General features: G+C 40.2%; 1 long non-coding RNA gene across 1 annotated transcript in view; it reads right to left on the bottom strand.

The window, feature by feature from the left end:
- Nucleotides 1–1,361: 1,361 nt before the first annotated feature.
- LOC118629793 overlaps nt 1,362–27,682 on the bottom strand; it is a 41,199-nt gene continuing 14,878 nt past the window's right edge. The window contains exons 3-4 of the long non-coding RNA XR_004959510.1: nt 12,582–12,732; nt 1,362–1,576 (exon numbers count right to left, since the gene is read on the bottom strand). This is a non-coding gene — a long non-coding RNA (uncharacterized LOC118629793). The remainder of the gene's footprint in view (nt 1,577–12,581; nt 12,733–27,682) is intronic.

The raw sequence follows: 27,682 nt of genomic DNA, 5'->3' as shown, positions 1-27,682 counted from the left end.
CAGGTTTCCATCTCAATTCTCTACAAAACTGTCCAAGTCCCACTGATGCCCTGGACTACTGTGCAGGTTGTGCACTCAATAATGCCTGGGGTGCTACTTATACTAGAGTCTATGTGAACGGCACCTCTGGAGTTAAGCGGGCACAAATGATGTGGCCAAACATGGCAGCCCCATGAACATCTTAAAGTTCTTTCTTACTCCGCACCTTTAATGAAATATTTGCTTTGTCTGGAATGCCCTCCCTTGGTCTCCACCTATCTCCGTAACCCATCTATGTAGTCCTGCCTCCCTGCTCTACCCAGCCACAATGATCTGCATTCCTAAGTTCCTATAACACACCTTATCTGTGCAGTTCCCTTGCTATACACTGTAAGCTATATATTGGTCTTAACTTTTCTTATTAGTGTGGTGTAGTGGAAAGAGCAATGGAACTGGAGTTAGAGATAGGCCTAGGTCTATGTCAACAACAGCAAGGGCGTTTCAGACAACACAAGTGGATGATCTCAGATTAATTCGCTTAACTTTCAAAGCCACAGTTTCCTGTCTAGAAAATAAGAGTAACAGTACTTCCCAGGTTGTTGTGAGGGTACTGGAAGGGTCTCAACCCACAGGCTGTTGAGGGAAGAATGATTGCCTGAAGGTGCTTTGCAAACAGTGAAGTGTTATACAAAGTGTTCGCTATAGCTGGTAACTATCTTCAACCAGACTAGAAACTCCTTGCCAGAAAGGTGCAGTATGTCACACTCCTGTGTGTTCCTCAAAGCGCCTAGTAGAGTGTCTTCCACATGTTGAGTGGTCAATAAATATTTGCTGTATAAAGAATGGCAGCTGTAGGCAACAGATGACAGTGTCCCACGGTTCTGCTGCTCGTAGCTGCCATCCAGTCTGCCATTGCTGTGTTCAGCCCCTCCCTCTCCTGCTGTACCCACTGCCAGCCTGCTTAGCCCAGCCTCCACCAGCACCAAATTCTCAATGCACAGCCATGAACGTAGGAGCCTGTGATATGGAGTCAGTGGCTTGGAGGTATGTTTCACTTTTTCCACTTTCAGGACAAACAGTGGGAGCAATGATACTACATTAGCACTAGAAATTCTGCTGTGACACTTTAGGCACCATGAAAATCAGTACAGAGAGCTCTTTCAGGAGGTCATTCAATTATCTGTGAGTTTGATACCCCAGGGAATGTGAATGGGTGGACATCACGCCTCCATCTCTTTAATAGAGAATGTAATGAGTTCTTATACAATCATTTAAGAGTCTATATCTCCATGAGAAAGCAGAGCTAAGGGGTGGGGATGAAGGACCCATAGGTCATTTAAATATGGATGATACAGCTCAAGGGTTGTTGCACCAGTTGTCTCATAATTTTTAGATCAAATGAGGAACCCAGAGTCCAGTGAGTTATAGTTTGGTGCTCATCATGTCTTACCTTACATCACAAGATCCCCACTGTGTTTGTAGTTGGAGAGCGAAACTAGGTGGTCATTCCTTCTGCTACACCAGATTACAGCAGCACTCCCTTTACCCTGCATTTCACTAGCTTTTGTAGTTCCTAGAAATAAAGCATTTTCCATTTCTGAAAAAATAAATAAACAAACAAATGTTTTCCCAGAATCTTAGAATTGAAAGAGATCTTTGATGTCATTTAGATCTAATAAATTCTAATAAAATACAATAATGTCTACCCTAATATGTCTCGACTTAAACATCTCCAGTGATGGTGTTATTGGTGGGTACCCTCCGTGCCCTACCTGTTACTAAAGAAAGTAGAATTCTTGGGGTTCCAGGGGAACAAGAATTTCCTGAGGACCCCAAGGGAGAATGAGGTATCATGAAAAGCTTTACTGATGATGTAACATTAGGAGAGTTCCCCTCCAAGATCCCATCCCCCTCCACCTTGCCATGGAAAAAGTCCAACCACGCCTTCAGCAAGACTAGGAATAAAGCCACTGCCCAGAGTTTCTGCTTCACATTAAAGCACAGTCCAGCATCTAGCTAGGTTAGCTTGTGTTCCCAGCTGCAGTCCATTACGTGTGGGATCCACATGGCCATAGGCCATGCGGCTGCTATTGCCACATGGCAGGCAAGTATAGGTCATGGAGCAAGCAAGAAACAGAAATGCAAGAGCAAACAAGAGAGCAAGAACTCTTTGTCTCAGGGTTATAATTAGGAGCTTAACCAATTAAGCCTTCGGGATTTCACATTCTTACAGTGGCTCCACACCCTAGTCAATTATCTTTTTTTTCCAGGTTAGACTGACAGGCAAGCACCTTCCCTATGTCACTCCAACTTCACTGTGCATGCACCTATCTTCCCCTTTGTTGGACTCCTTTCCCCAGTGATTTGCAGGGAATGGACTAGTGGTTCCCTAGGGAGTCTGAAATTGCAGCTTCCTGGTGAAGCTTTCCAGATGACCATGCTTATAACATCTGGCCTTCCCTTTGCTTTCTTCCTATTATTAATATTAATAAACTAGCTAGTTATGATGGTAACAATAAGAAACCCACTGTCTAGGAAGGCAGCCCATTGATAGACCAACTATAATTTCTACTTTAGAGCATGTAATAAGCCAAACCCTGATTTCATAGATTATGAAACTGGGACCTGTGGAGCAGAGAGACTTGACATCATACAGTAATTTAGAGGCAGAGCTATACTAGCTTCTGTCCTCTCTCTGCACATAACAGAAAGTTAAAACATTTCTGTACCCTACCTTTTATTACTACTCTTGGCTTCTGGTTCTGTCTCCAGAGCAACAGGGACTCTAATTTATTTTCCATGTGACAGCCCTTCAAATTTTTCAAGAAAGCTTTATTTCATCTCCTGAGTCTTTTTCCAAAAGAAGTCATTCTCTCTATCCCAGTCCTTTTCATTTTTCTTCATTTGGCATGAGTCTTTGCTCTTCACCATCTTCAGTACTCAACTTCACACAGGTTGAAGACACTTTTTAAATTAGGGACACCTAGAACTAAATAAAAACCCAGCAGTAAAGAACACAGAGGCCATGAGCTTCCCTTGATGTTGACACCCCACTTCTACAATTGTACTCAGTGATTGTTTTACCTTTCTAGCAACCAGATCACACTGTTGAACTTGTTATAATAGTTATCTATTGAATACTAACTATCGCAGGCATTGTCCTAACTACTTTACATGAGTTTAATTCTTACAACAATTCCAACAATATTAGTTGGAATTAATACTATCCTCATCTTCCAGGTAAGGAAAATAAAACACAGACTTTTAAGAAACATACCCTAGCTCTCATACAGCTAGCTAGTGAGTGGCAAAGCCAGGATTTTAACTAAGTAGATAGCTCCAAAGCTTGCACTCTTAACTTCATGCCACAGATGATAATAAAAAATAAATCTCTTTATAAAAAGTTGTTTACACTGTTCACTGCTGTGCAGGGAGATCTCTCACAACCTGTGAAATGAAGTATTTTGCTTTATTTTGCATCCATCCCTATTAAATTTAAGATCGAGTTTTGGTTTCTCCTTCTTTTAAACTTGCATTTTATAATTCAATATATTAGCTATTTTCCCTCAGATTGTATCATCTTCAAATCTGATAATAAGTTTTCTAGCTTTTCATTTAAGTTGTTGATTAAAAGTTAACAACTAGCAAAGGGCCTAGAGATGTAAAAACTTGTTTGGCACAAAAAAATCATCTAAGGATTGATTCTTCTTTGCTCTTCTTGTTTAGCCAGTTAGAAAGCTACATGACTATTATATATTCTAGCCCACAATTCTTCATTTTGTCAGAAGGATATGATAAATTTAACAAATACTGTATAAAAAGCTAAGACAGAATTTCCCAAACTACTGTACCTAGAATACTTCCAAAAATAGAAATGAAGCTAGTAGGTTCCGATTTGTTCTTTGGGGAATCCACCTTACCTCTAAACTATTACAACTTTTGGTAAATTACTGAAAACTCCTCTGTTTAATGGTCTACTTTACAAATGATGTCTGAAGTTGTCATCAAGGTTACTGACCTATGGTCTCCAATGCTCATCTTTTGACCTTTTTGAGGCATAGTGGAACTAATTATGGCTTTCTTGGTCCACATCTACTCTCAGAACCCCAATAAAAGTTTGCAACTTCAAAGATATATGCACATTTTTTTAGTATCATGTGTAGTCATCTGAACCTAACAACTGAAACATTTTCACAACTTCAGACTCTTACATCCAATTGCCTCCTTTCCATCTTCATTCAGACATCTATGAGGCCTTTTCATTTAATGTTTCCAGGGGAGCTTCCACTTTTCTCCCCACTTCAAAACCTGTTCCTCTCGTAGTCTTCCCCATCTCAGTAAATGGCTAGGTCACAAACTTTGAAGTCACCCTTGATTCTTCTCCTTCTTTCACATTCTATAAGCAATCCATTGGCAAATCCTGGGGCCCTGCCTTCCAAATTTTTCCAGAATCCAAATACTTCTCGACTCTTCTGCTACATTCTAGTCCAAGCCACCTTCATCTTTCTTCTGGACGATTGGACTTTCCTCCTAATTGGTGTTTCTACTTCCACTCTTATTCCATGTAGAAGATGCTATTGGCTCACTCAGTCAGACCCTCTGAAATCCCTTTTATCAATTGATTGGTGAGCCCCTTGCCCAGCTGCTGCAAGCACATCAGTGAAAATCGCGCTTGGGCACTGAAAGCCACTACCCCTGGAGGAGCCTGGGATTTACACTGTCCATTTGTTTCCCAGAGTCTTCATCCAATAACCAGGGTGAAGGTAAAAAAAAAACTCCTCTGCCTTGTCTCAAATGGGAAAAAACTCTACTGTGTAATTTATGCTCCAGAACTTCCCGTGAGAGCAGGCTTAAGTTTACCCAAAACTACATTTTTGCCATTCTCCTTCTCTTCAACCCATTTTCTTTCACCCCCTCCCAGTTTGTCCATAAAACGCACACATACAACCTCATCTCAGGCACTACTTCTGGGAACTTGACCTAACACTCTCCCCTTACAGCAGCCACAGTGATCCTGTTAGAATGTTCACATCAGCCCAGTCGGTGTGGCTCAGTGGTTAAGCATTGACCCATGCACCAAGAGGTCGCCAGTTTGATTCCTGGTCAGGGCACATTCCCAGGTTATGGGCCTGATCCCCATTTGGGGGTATGCAGGAAGCAGCCAATTGGTGTTCTCTCTCATCAATGTTTATATCTCTCTTTCCCTCTCCCTTCCTCTCTCTCTAAAATCAATAAAGAAAAAAATATATTTTAAAAAATGTTCACATCATTCCTTTGCTCAAATCCTCTATTGGCTTCCCATTTCACCAAGGTCAGGGATGAGGGGGGGTTCAGAGTCAAAAAGACCACCCAGCTAACTTTCCAACTTCATCTCCTTTCCCTCTCCCCCTCATTCATTCCACTCCACTCTCACTGGTCTCCTTGATATTCCTCCAAATCCTATGCATTCTCCTCTTTCAAGCAAGGCCTTTGTACCCAGATTCCTCCACCAAGAAAAAGCTCTCCCCGCAAAGATCCACTAAGCTTGCTTATTTCCTTCAAGTCTCTGTTCAAATGTCACTTGGTGTAGAGGCCCTCTCTAACTATCCTACTATCAAACAGCACACAGACCACACTTCCTGGCACAAGATGGTAAGCTCCCTGAGAACGGGAGCATTGTTTGTATTGTTAGACTTCCCCAGCACCTAAATCGTGTCTGGCATACATTGGGCATTTAAAATTTTTTTTTTAATTATTTAAGTAGACTATATTTTAATTTCCTACACACAAACCACATGAACACACATACACATCCAACAACTGTCATTGATTTCAAAGCCCTATTAACACTGTTTTTTCCATTTTCTATAGCCTAGGAACCATTACTTGTGATGGCCACAACAGAAGCAAAATAGAAGTCGAGTTGTTAGGACTTTTTTGCTCTAATCTATTAACGTTTTTCCATTAGGGGGAAAAATGCATAATATGTGGAAGTCAAGAAACAATAGAGCTTTGCAATCCAGAAGCTTGAGAATTGTACTGTTAGCGCAAATGGCTCTTTGTCAAGTTGCTAAGCAGATAACTCCAAAATATGGAGCACAGTTGCTATCACTAGTATAAATTAAAGAAGTGAAATTTAAAGTTAATAAAAACTTATGTAACTTGGAAACATGGAACAGACTGACAAATCTCAGAGGGAAGGGGGCGGGAGAGGGGGAGAGTAACTAAAGAATGTATATGTATACGTATATATGCATTGTCCATGGACACAGACAATAGGGTGGTGAAGGCCTGGAGCTGGGCGGAAACCAGGTGGAGGGGGGCAATGGGGGAAAATAGGGGTAACATCTGTAATACTCTCAACAATAAAGTTAAAAATAAAACTTATATAACAGAGATTATTGATATGTAAAACTACAGAAAGCCCAATAATTATCCAATCACATAAAGCGTGGATAAATTTCTCCTGTTATTCATAGGAAGGCTTTTGTGATAGGTCCTTGGAATGGACAAAAAGTAACACAGAAGAATTTGGGGTTTGTATCACTGAGTTATAAGTGGATCATGGAAATCAAACTGATGTGTTTAAACTTTATTTTTATTTTTCAATCCTTACCCAAGGATATGTTTTTATTGATTTTAGAGAAAGAGGAAGGGGGGGGAGAGAGAGAAAAACATCAATATGAGAGAGAAACATCAGTCAGCTGCCTCCTGTATGCGCCCAACCTGGGGTTCAAACCTGCAACCTGGGTATGTGCCCTTTGGTGCATGGGACGACGCTCCAACCAACTGAGCCACACTGGCCAGGGCTAAACTATAATTTTTTAAATGTATAAAACTGACCCTGTAGCAGAAGCACTAATGGCATGAGAGGCACAGGTCGGTCTATGAAGGAATGTCTTACTTCGCTTAGCTCAAACTTAACTCAAAAATCTAGGAAAACAGCCCTGGCTGGTTTGGCTCAGCGGTTAGAGCGTCGACCTGCGGTACAGAGAGACCTGGGTTCGGTTCCTGCTAAGGGCATGTACCTCGGTTGCAGTTTGTCCCCGGCCCTGGTTGGTCGTGCGGGTGGCAGCCACTCGATGTGTCCCTTCACATCGATGTTTCTCTCTCTCTCTCTTTCTCTCTCTCCCTCCTGCTCTATCTGAACAAAAAATGGAAAAATGTCCTCCGGTGAGGATTAAAAAAAAAAAAAAAAAAATCTAGGAAAACACTTCTTACCCCATAGCTTAGGACAGACTCCTTCCTCCCCTATCTCAAGTACTCTATATGTTTCCCTATTTCTACAAAAATATTGATTAATCAGAAATATCATAAGAAGTCTGTCTTCACTGTGCATGTATTAGCTAAATGACCTGTAAGGGATATTCGTGGTTGTTCACAATTATTGGAGGGAGTGGTGAGTTCCAAGCTTCTTCCTATATCAGGCTCCACAGAGTCTCTCCTTTCTCAAGCTTGTTGCTCAAGGTTCTGACCCTCCAGTACGTGCCTGCACTACCCTACCACTCCCTCCAGTGAGGTTCCCCCAGAAGCCCATGTCCCATGTCCCTCTGGCACAGCCTGCTCATTCAAACATTTCCTCGTTGCTCCCAGCTCTCTGCAGACAGGCTAGACGGCCATCCCTGCCTACCCTCTGCTCTCTCAACGGCCAGGTCCCTTGTCCTGTTTCTTTTTGGATCCTAATGGGGAAACCTCTTTCTATGACAGTCTTCATATTCCCAGAGGAAATCATTACTTATTTCCCAAAGGGGACTTCTATTATTTGACCTTGCCCCAACAGCTCCCTCTATAATCTGCTGCAGAGCTTTTCAAAGAGTAGTCCCAGACCCCCTGAGCCAAGACCTTGGGTCTGGGCCAGAAACTCTCAGTGCATTGTGTGTCGTTTCTCACGAGCTACCTAGGAGATTTTGCTGCACATGTAAGTTTAGGAATCCCTGCATCCCTCCGCCACGAGGGACTATCTCTGTGAACCCTCCAGAGCAACCGCGCACTCCTTCTACAGAAGCCCCCACTCTCCGGGCACGCCAAGGGCAGAAGTCTACGGCCAGGGCTCTGACACGCCAGACCATTTCCAATTTCTGAGAATGGCAGTATTTTAGAAAATAAACAAGTGCCAAAACAGGATTACAAAAAATTGTGATATATCCTAAATGTTTACACTCAATAAATACATATAGTACATTATAATTATGCTAGTTACAGGTTTACAAAATATAAAATTGATAGTACCCAACAGCTAATGTGATCTGGTCATAGATGGAACACAAGTTTAAAGTCTTGTGCGATGTCCCCCCACCCCCCACCCCCAGTTAGATTAGTGTATGTCAGTGTCATTGGGAAATTACATCAAAAGTCCACATTTGAAGCTGTTCTTAAATGTGAGTCCTTGGCAATGTGGCCCCCCCAAGACCCACTGCGACTGGCCCTATACATTATCACTTCAAAAGTGGCAAGAACTCCCTTCCTGGGATATATTCCTAGATTTGTTGTGTATGAAAAAAAAAAAACAAAGATCACTCTCCTGGAGTATGCCCAACCTGAAAATGGGCACACATTCTGAATGTCCCCAAATCCCCCCAAGTGTGCTCTTTTGTTCAAGGCAAACTCTGCAGATGCTACCAACCCAACCTGGGAGAGAAAATTGCCAGATCAGTGTCCACTTGTCATTCTCTCTGATGGACACCTCTTTGTCCTCCCCTTTCTCTTCCCCACCCCAACCCTGTAGTCAAGTCTTGATTAGGCCTCCCAGCTGGGCCTCCACTGTATTACAGGAAATTAAAGAGAGATGTGATTGATGCCTGGGCCAGGGCGACCCTACTGGTGGCTGTGGTAACAACTAATGAGATATTCCCAAAGAGGAGGTGAATGGCAAGGTCACATGACCCCTCACAACGCCCAGTGACACCTGGAGGGCTAGGATTTGGTTTGGGGAAGGGAGCTGATGGGGTTTATTCTAGTTACATAAATTAAAATGCTTCTTCATGATCATCTTATTTTAATCAAGAAAATCTGAATTTTTACAATCAGTGACACTCACTAGAGAAAAGGAGCTGTATAAGAAAGGGGTCTTAACCTCTTCCTTTGGGCCTCATTCCCAGTTCACCCTAAAAATCCAGGACTGAAATCTACAATACTTGGCAGACAATTGTAGTTGGGGTTGTTCTGGTCATCCATTTTCTCCCCCAGGAAAAATAAAAGTCCTTTCCACACCTGAAGGCTTTCTGCTTTCCTACCATTGTACCCAAGTAAAGTAATGTCTCCTTGGCAACTTGTGCCCAGGAGAAGAAAAGAGTAAACCAGGGCAAATGCATCCTGCTGCCCGTCTGGGAGTAGAGGGGTCTCCAAACTCACTTTTTCCTCTACGGGCACAGACGTTCTGGTGCTAGTTTCTATCATAACTATGTGGATTTATTTAGCTACAATGTTATCGTCCCCATTAAGACACAAGTAAGAGACAATTTGCTGCTTTTATTTATAACCTGAAGGGATTATTTTTGAGTTAAGGCTTTAAGAATTCAGATCTATCAGGAAAGAACAGCTTGTGTAATGAACTTCCTGTTTTCATCATATTTGGACACCGAGCCTCCTTGTTGCCTGTTATTATTACCCAGTTAATATGAACTGCCTGAGGTTTATTTTTAGCTGTGCTGACTCTATTGTAAGGACTGCATAACTGCTTTCAAAATGGGAAAATGTAATTACGGGATCTAACACTAAGTTGGGGATATTCTTAGGTCCTTTCACAAGGCAATGGCTTAAAAAATGAAAATAGACCATTTTAAATGGCTAAAGAAAACACAGTTATTTGATCCAAGATCGCCCATTGATCCTTTTGCAAATGAAACACTTCACAGAATAAAGTCTCATTTTTGTTTAAGTGACCTAAACCTCTGAATTTATTTCCAAGTTTAGAGTAGGGGGAGGAGAGTGAGAAGAATTGGTAGAGAATAGAGGCAGGAAGGGTGTAAGCATCACTTACCAAAAGAGTAAAACTAAGCTAAAAGTACCAAAACACCCAACAGGTTTAACAGAGGAGGGCTGGGGAATATGGATCCCAGCGTGTCATGAGTCCCACTGTGCGCACCAAATGCCTCATTCATGGTTCGGCGGGTTGCATGGGATCGTCCCTTCACGTTTGGTGGCCTTGAGGTCATCACACACGCAGGCCACTTCCTCGATGCCCACATGCTCCATGACCCCAGATCTTTGCCCACTCCTTTATCCATTTGTTCAACAGAAATGTATAGAACACTAAAAATATACTAGAGCCCTGGCCGGTTTGGCTCAGCGGTTAGAGTGTCGGCCTGCAGTGCGGAGAGACCCGGGTTCGGTTCCCGCTAAGGGCATGTACCTCGGTTGCAGTTTGTCCCCGGCCCTGGTTGGTCGTGCGGGTGGCAGCCACTCGATGTGTCCCTTTCACGGCGATGTTTTTCTCTCTCTCTCTTCCTCTCTCTCCCTCCCACTCTATCTGAACAAAAAATGGAAAAATGTCCTCTGGTGAGGATAAATGTATTAGCCTCCAGGAATGAACGGGTAATTAAAACACTGTCTTTGGGCCGGCTGGTGTGGCTCAGTAGATCGAGCATCGTCCCATGGACTGAGAGGTCCTGGCTTGATTCCCAGTCAGGACACATGCCGGGTTTCAGGCTCGATTCCCAGTGGGGGTGGGCAGGAGGCAGCCGATTGATGTTTCTATCTCTCTCTCCCTCCCTCTCTCTCTCTCTAAAAAAAAAATCAATAAAAAAATATATATTTTAAATTAAAAATAATAACAACAGGGTCTCTGCTGCATGTGTGACAAGTACATTAGTAAAGAGAAGGCCGGGGGACTGCACAAGCACAATAAAGAGGGTACCTAACCCCGCCTGTATGAAGGGGCGAAAGTTCCCTGAAGGAGGTGGCGTCCTGAACTGAGTCCTGAGGAACAAGCTGGGCTTATCCTGGGAAAAAAAAAAAAAAAATGGTACTGTAAGCCAAGAAACAGCTGGCGCAGACCCAGATGTGGAAGAGCCTGGGAAGTCAGGTAGCCGACCTGAAGTGGAGAACCAAGGGCACATAAATAGGGTAAAGGCTGCAGTGTTAGGTGGGGGCCCTGGCAACCACAGCAAAGAACTTGAGCTTTAGCCTAAGAATGATGAGAACAAATTACTGTAAGTTTCTGTAAGAGTGACAGTATTTAATAAATATCACTGTGGTTTCATTGACGTACAATGGATAAGTAGAATGCAGTATATACCTGCAATGAAATATTATTCAGCCTTATAAAAGACAAAAATGCTGACACGTGTCACAACATGGATGAACCTTGAGGACATTGTGTTTATGTGAAATGAGCCAGTCACAGCCAGTATATGGCAACTTCATTCTTTGCATTCCTTGAAGCATTTGCTCTGACCAAACTCTTATCTTTCTTTCAAAAGTCCTATCCTCACAGTCAACAATCCTAGTGGCTCTACCTTCAAAACAGATCCAGAATCTCACCACTTCTTCCTGCTGTCACCATGACAGGCCTGGTCCAAATGTCCAACATCACCTAGCTAGGTTTCCTGCTCCCCCTTTCCCACCTCTCCTCACTACAGTGTATGCTCCACAAAGCAACCAGGTGATGCTTTTAAAACATGTCAGATGATGTTACTGCTCTGCTTGAAGCCTTCCCATTTCCCCCGGCTCATTTTTAAAGCACTTTAGAATGGCCTACATGATCTGGCTCCCTACTCTCTCTCTGGCCTCCCACCACGTTGCTCCCACACTGTTCCTGCCACAGTCTCCGTGCTTTCCTCAAAAACCAAGCACACACCTGCTTTGGGCTTTTTGCACAAAACATTCTCTCCACATGGAAAGTCTTCCCAGAGAGACTCAGATAGCTCTCTCCTTCTGATCTCTGCTCACATGCCACCTGGTCACACTTTTTAAAATAGCAAATTCTACCCCATATCCATTGCACCTTCTCTCTCCCTTACTCACTTGACTTTTCTGCACACCAGTTGTCATACCATGTATTCTTATTTGTTTATTATTGACTCCCCCCTCCCAACACACACACACACACACACACACACTAAAATATAAATTCTGTAAAGGCAGGGAGTTCTGTCTGCTCTGTTTACCAATGAATCCTCGGCACCTAAAATAGTTCCTAGAACATATTAGACTCACATAATGAATGATGGAAAGAATGAATGAGCAAGTGAATGATTATGTTCCCAACAAGATACACTGGTGTGAAATCTACAAAAGCAATGCTACTCAATTTCCTATACTTTTTTCTAAGACGACATCATCGTTTTACCCACCAATTTTAACTAATTTCTTCTTAGGATTTAGGTAAAGGTATTGGCTTAATTCAATTATGAACCTTATGTCATAATTCCCTTAAATAGTAGAACTATAAATGCTATAATAAAATGAATCTCTTCAGGGCTTTCAAAAAAAAAATCTATGAAGAACATGCTCATCTAATTTTGAATTTTTATGAATAGTTATAACAATGAGTAATTAATTTTGATATTTATAGGAAATGAAATGCATTTCTTCCTTTATGAAAATCTAGCACTTCAGAAACAACAAAGTATTGGAGAAAAAAGTTCTGATGGGATCATTAAAATTGGAAGCATTGTACTTACAGAAGCCATAACAAGCACAGCAACCACATGGGCACCAAATGGTGTCCTCCTTGTTGTACCCGACTCTGCTATCTGAGTTTATCACTTCCTCCAATCTGTATGAAACGGCCAGTGGATGAGCACTAGAGATAAACCGTGAGTTTCCTGGTACCTAAGGCACAAAGAGAAACACCCAGTTTCTAACCTATGTTACAAGCAAAGAAAAGCTCATGTCCTAAATCCAGAGGGAATTTATCATGTATTTTTCTAATAGCAGATTTTAGGTAACATAAGGCACAACATCCTCAGCAAAGATATTGCAAAGAAATGCAAAAACATTGTTCCCATGGACTATTCTGATATTGAATCTCACAAAGGCTCAAAGCATAACAGTAAGTATTGAACTCAGTGAGAGCATTTTCATCAGGAGCAGAGGTAATCCAGCCCAGCTATGCTGCTTCCTGATACTACAGCGAACCACAAGTACACAGATTAGAGGAAGAAGAGGAATGGAGAGCTCGCCTGTCCATTAAATTGTCTCTCTCCAATATAACCTGTCTTAGGTGAGCCTCAGGCAAGTGCACAGTTACAAGTCACTTCGGGATTGAATTCCCTGACAAGTGCCTGAAGTGCCAATAGTCTACGATGTTGATTATCCATATGCTTTAAACACCAGATGTGCAGGAAGTGAGCTGACATTCTGTTGTCAAATTTTTAAGAACCTGACTTGTATTCTTGCCAGTCCATTTCTGCACACAGATAAGCTGCAGGGGTTCCTGCAGGTGATACCAGTGTTTTCCTCAAAATGGAGTTTGAATCCACTCACACACTTAGACAAACACTCTTAACCCGTATTGTAGATGATGATTGGGTTCAAGACCTTTCTTGGGGCAGGTGTAACCAATCAACCTTTTCAACTATTTTTTTTAAATAAAATAAAAACAACCAAACAATACCCACCCTCTTTATGGCCCCAGTTGAACTAATACCTGGTATGCCTGCCAGAATGACTTAGCTGGTAAAAAAAAAAAAAAAAAATGCTTCTCTGGACCAGAAAGAGTTGACTCATTGGTTAAGGTTACCTGATGTTATCAAGTTAAATGTTGGAGACCATCTGCCAAAAGCAGCAGTTGTAGCTCTGATAGAGTTGATGCTAAGCTGCTCTTTCTAACAATAATTAGTCAGCAGGTTCAGCTGCTTTTTTTTATAGTATTGTTTATTATAAAACATTATAAAAACATTGACCAAACTCAAAATAAAAGAAAGAAAAAGCCACCCAAAATTCTGCCATCCTACAGACCAAACTGTTTACATTTTTTTCATGCTCCCTTTCAGTCCCTGTCCATATGCAGGCAGAATTTTTACAGCTGTAATCCTAGCACAGATACAATTTTGTAGTCAGGTTTGTCTCAAGTAGAGTGTTCAGTGCATTTTTCCAGTTTACTTTATCGTCTTCATTTTTGCTACTAGGAACATTTCACCCCACCATTCTTAGTGACCTGCCAGGGGATCCTAAGTGATGAGAAAGGATTTAAAAAGAATAATAATCCACAGAATTAGGGAAAACGGTTATTTTAAGTTCCCAGTTTAAAGGAAAAGTTCTCTAGAATTAAACATGGAAAGGGTTTCTTTTGCTCTTTGTTCCCATAGCTGGAAACCTTTATGAAAATAGCTACATTTCCCCAACATCAGGCATGTTTTTGTTATCTTAAGAAAGAGCACTTGCAGGTATTTCCTCTTTACCTAGTTTGTTTTTAAGGCCTGCTTAGTATTTAGGACATAGGCACAGAGAGACATCTTTTCTTCCATCTGCTGTGAAATTTTTTAAGTGTGGATACTACATGCTGAATCCACATGAATATGAAGCGGCAAACTCAGCTGTCAGATGCTGGGAACCTGGATGCATCGTTCTGCATTTTCACTGGTAGCTCTTTAGTCACTGGCACGCACACCAGCCTGCACCTCAGATTCATCTTGGGAGAGGAGGGAAATGGTGAAAATATAGATCCCAAGACTCACCCTTGATCTTGTGAAGCAGAATCTCTGAGGCTGGTCTATGGGCCGATGTTTGTAGCATCATGCATCACAAAATGTCAAAGTCTCTCTTTCTTAACAATAGCTCTGATTATTCTTATGGTTTGTGGGTTTTTATGCAAATAGAAGGGAAAAGAATGGTATAGATTTGGAGAAGGGATGGAACACATGGCCTCTGGAAGTTTTGCTGATTTTTTTGTTTTCTTTGAGCTCGGTAGGCCTGGAATGCGAATGAATACCTGTTTCCATAATCCTAGCACAAATTCTGAAGCGAAGAGTTTCCTGCCATTTGGTGAGCGAACCCAGCTTCTATCTACACATTCCTGGAACCCCAAAGGCTGTGGCCACGAGGGAAAGGATGTCTGGTGTGATAATGTTGGAGCAATATTTATCAAAACAAAATGTCTTTTAATTAGAATGCTTTGATCCTGGAAAGCTTTCCCTTTTAACTCTATGTTCTGTATTATTAGACTTTTTATAAGCATGGATTCATGCATTGATTGTTTTTTGTTTTTGTTTTCATTGAAGAGTGGGTTATTCTCATATGTGGTCCTTTCAAAGAAATGATCTCATTCGTGGTCCAATCAGTGTCCTAGCATTTAACCAATCAGATCACTAGTCCCTCCTCTTCAGAGAAGACAAAGAAGGGCGAGGACAGGAGGACAGACTCTTTTCCTACATCAGGCACAGAAGAAGAAAGGCTTTCCAGGAACTAAAACTCAACAAAAGTAAAGGAGTTGAGGTGCTACATAGCCTGGAGTGTGTACAGTTTGTGATTCACCACCCAACTCCTATTTACCAAACAGGGACAATTTTGCCCACCAGGGGACATTTAGCAATGTCTGGAGTTATTGTTGGTTGTCATATGAGAGAAGGAGTCCACTGGCATCTAGTGGGTGAGGGACGTTGCTAAACATCTTACAAGGGCACAGGACAACCCCCCCCATCCCCAAAAAAGAATTATCCAGCCCAAAATGTCTGTGGTACTCCAGATGAAAGGCCTGTCGCAGTAGGAAGTGCTAGGCAGTGAGCATCAGGTAGAAGATGCACCTGAGAGGTTCATTTAAGCCAAATCACAGGAGCCCTTAGATTTTATGCCAGGAGATTCCTTTTTTGTTTGTTTTTATTTTTACTATGGATGATGGAGAGCCACTGAAAGGAAATTAACTGATCATATTTGGATTTTAAATATATCACTCTGAAGAATAATTCAGAAGACGACACTACTGGTGGCAGAGGAAACCCTTAGGATACTAATGTAAAAGCCCAGAGACAAGTGTGAGGGCTGAGGCTGGCATAGTGCCAGAAGGGATCGAAGGACAGAACAGGGTCAACACACATTTAGGATGTCAAGGTCAGCAAGTGTTGGAAATTGAATGAATATAAGGAGGGCAGGGTGGATACCAGGATAAAGTCCAGGTTTCTCTTTCGGATTATTAGATGGATGATAGTTAAATACAGGAAGAGAAGATTTTGGATGGGTGGGAAATAACGTATCCAGATAAAAGATTCACAAAGGTCTCAGTTATTCTTTGAAGGAGATAAAATAAATAACAGAATCCACTCATTCAACAAATATTTTAATAGTCATTATCTGTAGAAAACAGTTTAAACCTAGAACGACTAGCTCCTATGCAAGCAAACAATTTTTAAGAAGAAATGTAATGTTACTTTGAGGATACTTCTGCAATTTTAGGAGATGGAAGGTTTCCCTTTTTGAATCTAGAGTCAACTACACTCAGTGTTCATGTTGAGGGAATCATACCTGTGAGGTTGATTAAAGTAAATAGGTTGGCAAGGACTTCAGTCAGCTACTCAAGCAAGATTAAAATAATTCTGGCAGGAGAGTTTTCTTCTGGAGTTCTTTTCAGCCTCAAAAGACTAGATTGTTTTAGAGTTGATGAAAAATAATGGATTCTGGCTATCAAGAATCTTGCATACAACAAAATAGAGGCAGAGTGGAAACTGAAATGATTTGTGTAGTAATCAATCCATGCAAGAGATTTGAGTGTCCTCACCCTGAAGTGCTACCAAAGAAGATTAAGTCCCCAAATCACATTGTTGGTGTCCCTGCAGTCGAGCCCAAAATATTCCTGCATATTTTATGTAATTTAATTTTTGGAAAAGAGAAGCCGTTTTTAAAAGAACTGCAACTTAATGAGTCTCTGGATGACTTGATCTCAGTTACATTTAAGATAATATCTTGATAACATGGCCTGGAATTTCTGATCTCTTTTATGAAGAGATGAAAGTACTTGCTCTTGCATCGTCCAGCAACATAGTCGTACAATCACAATCTGTTAATTTTATAAATAATTATTCATGAAGACTTCCAGAATAAAAGATGTGCCATAAATCCTTTGTTATCATAAATGTATTTGTTCACTTCGGTCTAACCTTATCCCCAAAATCTCGCTGATTGAGTTATGTGTAGGAACAGATGCAAGGACCGTTTTGGAAGTTCAAATTAAGTTTAACGAAAATATTTACTTTCAACCGGTCTAAAATATCCAACTCAAGGTTTCAGATACTCTGAAGAGCTAACTCTGCAGTCATCAATAATGCTGCCCCTGGTTGGAAATGTAAGTGGAAGTCCACAGCCTGCCATTTCCCATTATTGGACTCTGATTATAAATTACTTTGACCAGATATTTTCCTCTTTGATTCAGACAGTTATTCCTGGAGAAGTGCCTTAAAAGGAAGAATCTGACGATGGCAGGTTTCTGATGGATGTAGCTCTGGTGGAACCGCTGCCAATCCTGGCATTCAAGTCCCCTGAAATTATGTCAGCTAATGAATACTTAGAAAACATAAAGTTCAGAAGGCTGTCAAATTACTGTACAATTTGAAGTATCAGTACGTGCACTGTAGGAAAAACATATATGTTAAAACCTAGATCAGGAGCTGGATTCGTTCATAAACTCCATCGTCTATAAAGAATTTCTGTCCAGTCAGTGCCACCTCTGTGCTGGCCACCATGGGAGTTTTCACAACAGTCCTGTGGAGCAGTCATTGTTGTCTTCCAAAGTCATCTTTCTAATAATTGCTGGAGCCAGGATTTAATCCAGGTCTTCTAATAAATCTACCCTTTTGGCATTATACTCTCCTAACTCCTAAAACTCCAATTTCAAGAAATGGAGTTTAGCATGTCAATATGAGTTCATAGTTTTCCATCCCAATGTACCTCCTCTACTGAAAGCTCACCAACCCTCTGTCTCCTCCCCACCCCCAAGGACAATAAGTTGTCAAAACCCCTGCTACTATTCGGTGTGGTTGTAAATCAGCATCGTTGGCACCACCTAGGATTGTGTTATAAAGGCAGCATCACAGGCCCCACCCAGACCTACTGAACCAGAACCTCATTTTACAGGACCCCCAGATGATTCCAGTGCACATCTGCCACCTCAGTGACCGGCCCCTCCGCATCCCTGCTACCATCATTATTCAGCAGGCTCTCAGAGTCTCTGATCCAGAGTGTTGACCAATCTCCTAATTAGTCTTCCCCACTCTCGGTCTTCCCACAATCGTTCATCACCCAGTTCCTGTTCATAAACCACCAACACATTGACTTTTCTGAAGAAAAGACTGAGGCACTCTCCTCCACCCCTGACTCAAACCTTCCCGTAGCTCCTCAGGGCCTACAAAAAATAACAAGTGCATACTTTGTACCACGTATTTTATAAGCCTTTACTGAACTAACTCATTTACTCCTTACAGCAACCCTGTGACATTGGCACTACTATTATCTCCACTTTAGAGATGAGAACTCGGAGGCTGAGCAAGGTCAAATAAGTTGCCCAAGGTCACGCAGCTAGTCAATGGCAGAACCAGGATTCAGGCTTCAGAATCTCTTTCCTGGCCACCAATATTCTCCATATTTACACAGAACAGGAAGGGAGGGCCTCTGCCCAAGCAACCACTTTTTGCAGGAATTTTGCTAGGAATTTCCACTCCATTATAACATTTAAACTTCATGACAACCCTGCAGCAAGGTTTTGATGTCGTTATTCCAATTTTTAATGATGAAACTAGGAATTAGAGAAAATTGAACTAAAGTTCAGTTAACTCCAAGCCAATATACTCTCCTGTTATACCTGTATTGGGCTACTATTCTTTCCACCTAGAAAGTGTTCACTACATCTCTGAATGCCCTAAACCCACTATCTTTTAAAGCCAGTATAAATCCTAAGCACAGATTTTTCCCTTTTCTTCCAATTCGGAAGTGCACTTTTCCTCCTTAGAAATCTCGATAGCTCTGTACCTCCAATTTTCCTTTGGCTGCTTTGTATTTTCTTTATGGTTATTTTTGTGTAAGTATGCATATGCATGAACAATTTCAGAATACTGGACCCTACTTCCTTTCAGTAACTGTGACTATTTTCCCCAAAATTTTAGAAGATTAAGCTAAGAAGACATGAAATTAGAGCCATGATATTAAGAAAATTTAATATGAATTCATGCATAGGAAAAAATGCAAGTGTGATCATTTAGGGTTGAAACTGAAATTATAATTCTGAATAAAGACAGAGTTTGAGAAACAGCAAATTACTGTTTACTCTTTCATTTCTTTCCATAAAATCAAGCAGAATCTTGTTATGCGTTGATATTCATGCAAGGTGTTTTCTGGATTTTCTCACCAGTCCGTCTATATTCTGTCACTTTGCTTGCACCTTCCATTCTATTTTATTTTTCCTGTCAGCCGTTGTATGTTATAAACAATTCTTTCAGATGGCTCCATTCAGATAACAGCTCCAAAATTACCTCAGTATAATTCCAATCTTTTCTTACTACATGGCATATATCATCCATATAAATAGCCCACTTTAACATAAATGGAATATGCAGGGAAAGGAGAAGACTTGGCTTAAACATTATTTTAAGGACTCCTATTTTGATAGTTTCTGTAACACTGTTAACCCATTGACAAGTAAGTATTATCCTAAGCGAAACAAGCCAAGCAGAGAAAGACAAATATCACATGATCTCACTTATTTGTGGAATATAATGAACAAAGAAAACTGATGAACAAAATAGATCCAGAGACATAGAAGTAGGGTACAGACTGACAAATCTCAGAAAAGGGGTTGAGTGGGGCAGGGAAGAGATAAACCACAGATCTTATATGCATGTATGCATAACCAATGGACATGGGCAACAAACCTGGGGACCAAGGTGGTGGTGGGGATGGGAAGGAGGGTGTCAGTCAGGGAAAAAGGAGAAACATCTGTAACAAAAACAAATTAATAAAAATAATTTTTTATTTTTTTAAATTTATTTATTTTTGTTACAGATGCCAGCCCATGATTTTCCCAAGGCATATATCACATACCATATCATCAGCAAAAAAAAAAACATTTACATTTTTTACCATTATTATTCATTACTACTTTACTTATCACAGTAAAGAGCTGTATCATCTACAACTAAAGACATTTTTATAACTCAGTAAGTACGTGTTGTCATAGTATAGCAACAAGAGAATTTTCATTTCCTCATTCGCTGACACTGACTCCTGCATCTAAATAAAGGTCAGTGGTAATTATTCCAGTAATTCTTGTTTTAATGTTCTTCTAAAAGAAGAAATCTGAAGTATATTTCCCAAGTGCTTTAAGAGTCTCTTTAAGAGAGGGATGGACATAGTAAGCAGCTTCTGACCTACATCCTTTCTAGACAGAGCATCTCATCCTGGTTTTCACGAAACACCCTGTAAGACACACTGTGAGGTATTCATTTTAAGTTGAAGAAATCCACAAAAACCAAAAACAAACTTCACACATACTACATTCTTTTCTATCCTGTTCAAAAGAGTTTAGAAACTAAGTGAAAACACCATTTATTACACAGGGTAGGGTCAACGTGAATTTACAATCGTTCATATGGAAAACAATACAATACCTAATAAATAATAATACAAGAATAAACTGTGCTTCATATACTCAACTGTAAACCTATTTTTGTCCCACCCTGTACACACAGTGCTAGAAACTCAGAAGGGCCTTGGAATCTGTCCAATTTCACACAGAATATACATTCCTTGAGGGGAGGCATCTTGACTCTTTCGCTCACTGTAGATTTTCCGACACCTGGCACAGGGCCTACCACATAACTTGTGCCTGATAAAGCACTTGTTGAATAAATGAATAAACTTCCCTAATTTCACAGATGAGGAAATTGGAGGCCAAAGCAGTCAAATGACCTAACCAAAGTCACAAAGTAACTTTGAAGCAGTCCCAGCACCAGAACTTCTGTCTACAATTCCTCATTTGGTATACTTTCCACTGAATTCAACCTAAGTAAATGCAGGCGTTGGTGTAGAGAGACGTGAATGAGAAGCAAAAATAAAAAAGGAGGCTGGAGACCATTCTCAAACACCTCATCAGAAGCCAAAAATAAAATTGTATATAAATTGAAAAGGGAGTATCCAAAAAAAATTTTTTTTAATTAAGAGCTCTCCCATGAATAAACAAACAAACAAACAAACAAAAATCCCCACCTGTCTAGTTGATGCCCCCCCCCCAAAAAAATTATAGGGGCTTAAAAAGTAGTTTTTAATCATAGAAAATTAGCCCATATAAGGGGGGGAAAGAAGCCCACGAAACATAGCAGGTTAGTTATAAACTGGAAACTAGACCCAATATAACTTGAGAAATACTTTGAAAAGGACTCCAAAAGCAATAAAACACTTTTTATAACACATTTTTTTTAAAGTAGGCTGAAGCATCTGAATAACAATGTAATGATCAGGGTCTAAAAGAGGTACACTCAGGGAAAAGATCAGATAGCAAATTGGATAAATGAATAATTTTTCTTGGTCTTCATGGGGGAAAAATTGCTAGAGGGGAGATTCATGCATCCTACGTGTCTTGAAACATACAAGTCAGGTCTTCTATATCAGATACTGGCAAATGCCCACAAGTGAGCAGGAAAAGGCAAAGAGGTTTCACTCTATGTAAAGTACACATTTGTGCAATTGAGGAGAAAAAAAATACTCTCAAGCCTCTGTCATGACACCACTGTAACCCAGAGACAAGACAGAAATTCCATGAAGGGCATTGCCTTGACATGAAGCTGCAGCCAAAAATTCCATTTAAAATGCTGCTCACCAGCATCAAGTAGAGAAAAACAAGCAAAAGAAACATTGCTTACTTTTATTTAAAACTGGTGTATCCATGCAGGAAGAAAACATGCATTTCTGACTACTGGTGTTAAGAATAATATAATAGAACTGGATTAGAAAGAGAAAAAAAAAAAGAGGGACTAATGGTCAAGGAGATTATGGAACGAATATAAATTATCCAAGCAAAGTTCATGCTCTTGAGAGCTGTACTTAACCTAAGAATTACACAATACCTCTGAGAGGTCTGTTCCAGTATGTGAATGTGGCTCTCACTTTGCTGAGTGCTTACTCATGTACAAAACATCGTGCTAATCACTTTATATCCATTATCTCATTTAAGATTCAAAATAATGTCAGGATGTGGGCATTATTGTTACTTTACAAATAAACAGACTGAGGTTTAGAAGGTTAAGAAATGCATCCTATTTAACGCACCAAATGAGAGCTTGAATATGAATCAAGGCTGGTCAGACATTAAGATCAAGATTTGTAACCAACATGTTACACTGCCTTCCCCACCCTCACTCCTACCCATTCATTGAACTGTTTTGTTTTGTTGGTCATCCCTTTTGTGTGGCTGAATTGGTTGCTCCCATCTCACCATGATATAACAAATTAAACACGTGTAATTCCAAATACATGCATGACAGACCATGTCTTACTTGACTTTGTATCTTCAGAACCTAACCATCACCTAGAATGAGGTAAACTGTTCGGTAGATGTTTGATAAATTGAAATGAGTTGAATAGATATAATGCATGTCGTAGTAATACAGCATATTTTCTGACAAGAAACGTTGTTGATTCTGTCCGGGGACACAAAGCCTGTACTTTAAAAATCGAGATTTAAGTGACTGCAGTAGACAAAGGCTAGACATTTCTACTATCAATACCTTTGCACTGATGTAAAGAAATGGCCATTCCATGGCAAGCACTGGGGTCTCCTCAGCTGCCGCTTCACAAGAGAGGGACCAGGTCATCACATTCCACTGGAGAAGTTTAATGTTTATCATTTATCAGTGTAAAATCAAGGACAACATTATACTTTTTTTGTTTTAACGTAGCTGTTGCATGTAGGGCAATCTGTCTTTAAGTAGAGATAAATTACTCTAAAAAATAAATTCTACATAATTTTTCCTTAAAGAGAGAGAGAAAGAAAGAAAGAAAGAAAGAAAGAAAGAAAGAAAGAAAGAAAGAAAAGAAAAGAAAAGAAAAGAAAAGAAAAGAAAAGAAAAGAAAAGAAAAGAAAAGAAAAGAAAAGAAAAGAAAAGAAAAGAAAAGAAAAGAAAAGAAACCATTGTAGCAGTAGTAATAGAACAGGCCCAGTGGATCACAGAAAGTCCATGCATTAGGCACAGTTTCAGGTTGGAAACAATAAGACCAACCCTGGCTAGTCATTGAGAAAAGGGAATTCATTGAAAGCTACAGGGCAGTCTACAGAATCAACACAAACACTGTAGAGCTAGGCTTTAAATGTGAAGCAGAAACCAAGAAAATACAGGTAACCAGGACCACTGCCAAGGCCACACAACAGGAATAGCTAGGCTGATGCCAAACCATCGCCACTGAACTTTGGGTGGTACCACCTGCTGGACTGCCACCACCTGCCCCTTAGAAAACTCTGCTAAAACTGCTGACACAACCACCACTGGACGCTGGATGTCACAGCCATCACCACCACCCCCACCACAAGGAATTCCACACTGTCCCTGCTTCTTTATGTAACTCAGCTCAGATTCAAATTCTTGGGCAGAACACCCTATAGTTGAAGATACATATTTACTACAAAATTACAATCTGAGAAAAGGACCTAAAATTGCATTTGGACTGGCCTTCTAGCTAACAGGGTCTCCAAAATCTAGTGAGGGGGAATGACACCTCAAGGTTTAGCAAGTGGACTCACTCAGGAAATGGAACATGAGCTGTATGAACACTGCATGCCACTTTACCACAGGGTCCCATGCAGACACATTTCCTATGTCACAGATTGGCAATCATGGTTTCATCCTTTCCAAAGTCCCTGAAGTTGTGACATATCTACGGCCAAAATTTCTTACCATGCCTGTTCAGACATTTGTTGATGACTTCCTCCTGGGTTTCATTGATGCTACTGCTGCCTTCATAGTAACAACGACAGTGCTTCCATTCACTTGGTTTTTACTAAGTGCCCAGAGCTGCGCTTTCCATGTACTGAGTCATTTTATTCTCACAATAATCTTAGGAAGTAGGTACTAGGATAACACTCATTTTAGCGATGAGGAAAATGAGGCAGAGAGGTTACTCATCTTGCCCAAGGACACACAGCAGGTAAACAGCAGTGTTAAGGCTAGAGCCAGGCAGTCTGGCTGAAGAACCTGTCCTCTTCACCACCTCCCTTTTGAGAGGATTTCCAGCAAGCCCTACCGGACCACTGGGTTTTACCATTTACTTCCTTAATGAGATTACCTGCTATAGAAAATTAGCATTTTACACATCCAGCATAATAGTTTTGTCGCACCGCCAATGCTTCCACTTGCACACCTTTATTGGCCATTATGAATCATTCTATTTACCAGAATGAAACAATGTAGGAAAGAGAAATCACAGTAGAAAGAACAAGCATACTGGGTGGTGAGTCCCACTCCCCAGCTCTGGCTGACTGAGCTTCAGACGGATCTCAATGTGTTACACTTGCTGAGGGACCATGAGGAGGGTCTGTGTTATTGGAATGCTCAGAGCTGGGATGAATGTATACACATATGTATTTCTAATATAAAAATATTTTGGAGCCCAGCCAGTGTGGCTCAGTGGTTGAGCATTGATCCATGCACCAAGAGGTTGCTGGTTCAATTCCTGGTCAGGGCACATGCCCAGGTTATGGGCCTGATCCCCAGTGGGGGCATCATGGGTGTTTCTCTCTCTTTCCCTTCCTTTCTCTCTAAAAATCAAAAATGAAAAAAAATACATACACACACACACACATACATATATATGTGTGTATTGGGGTGTGTCTATATATTATTTGTAATTTATTATGTGGTGGCAATATATTTATGTGTAAGCCAGCTGTTTAATGAACTGTATATAATCCCTTTGTTAATATATAATCAGTACTCATTAACTAATATATTTCATGTCTTTTTTTTCCATTTTGCTGTTTATTTTTTCTATTTTCTTATAATAAAAAAATTTCACAGAAAAGTTGAAAGAACTCTACAGTGAACATCCATACACCTACCAACTGAATTTTACAATTAGCATTTTTCTGTATCTTCATCACACGTAAACCCATGAATCCTCTACCCACTCATTAATTCATCTTATTTTTAATGCATTTCAAAGTAATTTGCAATATCAGAACACTTTCCCAAAAACACTTTGGTGAGTTTAATATTTATTTACAGTTCTCCTGAGATAAAATATATGTACAGTGAAATGCAAAAATCTTAAGTGTACTAGTTGATCAGTTTGACAAATGCATCCGGTGTAACCCAAGCCCTATGACTTGTAAGAACATCAGCACTAACCAAGAAAGTTCCCTGCTGTTCTTTCCCATCTTTTGCTGCCCACGTCCCCTCCTACCCTCCAGAGGCAGCCACTATTTTTACTTTTATTTTTATCATAGATTAGTTTTGCTTGTGCTAGAACTTCATATAAATGGAATCACAAAATATTTACTCTTTTTTATACTTCTTTTGCTCAGTATAGTTTTGAGGCTGTTTTTTAAAAGATTTTACTTATGTTGTTATATGTAGAAGTAGTTTGTCATTTTTATTACTAATATTCATTGTTTGAAAATACCATAGTATCTTTATCCATTCTCTTATAGATGGACATCTAGGTTTTTTCCAGTTTTTATTTATTATGAAAAACGGTGTTACAAATATTTAAGTATAAGTGTTTTTGTGGATATATTTTTCTTTTAGGGGGTAAATATTCTAGGAGTAGACTTGCTGGGTCATGAAGAAGTGTATGTTTAACTATTTAAGAAACTTCTAGACTGTTAAACCATTTTACACACCAATGAACAATATATGAGTGTTCTGATTGCTCCATATCCTCTCCAACGTTTGGTGATACCAGACCTTTTTTTATTTTATTCCTCATCTGAGGATTTTTTCTATTTTTTGTTCAGATAGAGTGGGAGGGAGAGAGAGAAAGAGAGAGAGAGAGAGAAACATGGAGTGAAAGGGACACATCGAGTGGCTGCCACCTGCACGACCCAACCAGGGCCGGGGACAAACTGCAACCAATATACATGCCCTTAGCAGGAACCAAACCTGGGTCTCTCTGGACCGCAGGCCAATGCTCTAACTGCTAAGCCAAACCGGCCAGGGTCAGACCTTTTAATTGTATCCATCCTAGTGGGTATTCAATGCTAGCTCATTGTGGTTTTAAATTGCATTTCCCTAATGACTAATGATGTTGAGCACATTTTTCATGTCCTTATTATTGGCCATTTGTATATCTTCCTTTGTGAAGTATCTGTTCAAATCTTTTGCTCATTTTTATTAGGTTGTGTTTCTTTTTATTAGGATGATGGTTTTTATAAGGTCCAAGTTAAAAGAAATCTCTTACATCCATAAAGCAAGATATATAAATTGGGCTGCCCTGAGTCACATTTTTTTAAAACATATCTTATTGTTGAATATATTACAGATGTCACCCCTTCTTTCCCCAGTGACCTCCACCTACCTAATCCCCCCTGCCTTCCCACACTATTGTTTATGTCCATTGGTTATGCATATATGCATAGAACTTCTTTGATGTATCTCTTCCTGCCCTCCCTCCCCACTTCCCTTTGAGGTTCATCAGTCTAAAACCAATTTGTACTTCTTAATTCCTTCATCTTTTTCATCCATCCCCCCAGCCTCTGCCTATCTGGCAAGCAACAAAAAGTTACCTGTATCTATGAGTCTGTTTCTGTTCTGCTTGCTCATTTTGTTTGTGGATTCCATTGTTGATAGATATATATTTATTGCCATTTTATTGTTCATATTTTTGTTCTTCTTCTCCTTCAGGAAGACCCTTCAACATTTCATATAATACTGGTTTGGTGGTGATGAATTCCTTTAGCTTCTTCTTGTCTGGGAAATTCTTGATATATCCATCGATTGTAAATAATAGCTTTTCAGGATAGAGTAATCTTAGTCGGAGGTCGTTGCTTTTCATCACTTTGAATATCTCATGCCACTCCTTTCTGGCCTACAAAGTTTCTTTTGAGAAATCAGCTGACAGCCTTATGGGAGCTCCTTTGTAGGTAACTAACTGCTTTTCTCTTGATGCTTTTATGATTCTCTCTTCGTCTTTAACCTATGGCATTTTGATGATGATGTGTCTTGGTGTGGACCTCTTTGGGTTCATCTTGTTTGGGACTCTCTGTGTTTTCTGGACTTGTATGTCTGTTTCCTTCACCAAGTTAGGGAAGTTTTCTGTCATATTGTTTCAAATAGGTTTTCAATTTCTTGCTCTCTCTTCTCCTTCTGGTACTCCCATGACGTGAATGTTGGCATGCCTAAAGTTGTCCCAGAGAATCTTTACACTATCCTCATTTTTTTGGATTCTTTTTTCTGTTTTGCTATTCTGATTGGGCGTTTTTTGCTTCCTTATAGTCCAAATCAATGGTTTGCTCCTTGGCTTTACCTACTCTACTATTGATTCTCTGTAAATTATTCTTTATTTCAGTTAGTGCATCCTTCATTTCTGACTGGTCCTTTTTTATGTTGTTGATGTTCTCATTAAGTTCTTTGGAGTTCTCCTTAAGTTCCTTGAAGTTCTCACTAAGTTCCTCGAGCAACCTTATAACCAGTGTTTTGAACTTTGCATCTGATTGATTGCTTATCTCCATTTTCTTTAGTTCTTTTCCTGGAATTTTGTTCTGTTCTTTCACTTGGGACATGTTTCTTTGTCTCCTTTGGCTGCTTCCCTGTGTTTGTTTCTATGTATTAGGTAGAGTTGCTATGTCTCCTAAGCTTCATAAGGTGGCCTATTG

The sequence above is a fragment of the Molossus molossus genome, unplaced genomic scaffold, assembly GCF_014108415.1.
Source record: "Molossus molossus isolate mMolMol1 unplaced genomic scaffold, mMolMol1.p scaffold_m16_p_14, whole genome shotgun sequence".
NCBI lineage: Eukaryota > Metazoa > Chordata > Mammalia > Chiroptera > Molossidae > Molossus > Molossus molossus.
This window is presented reverse-complemented; position numbering and strand designations above follow the sequence as displayed.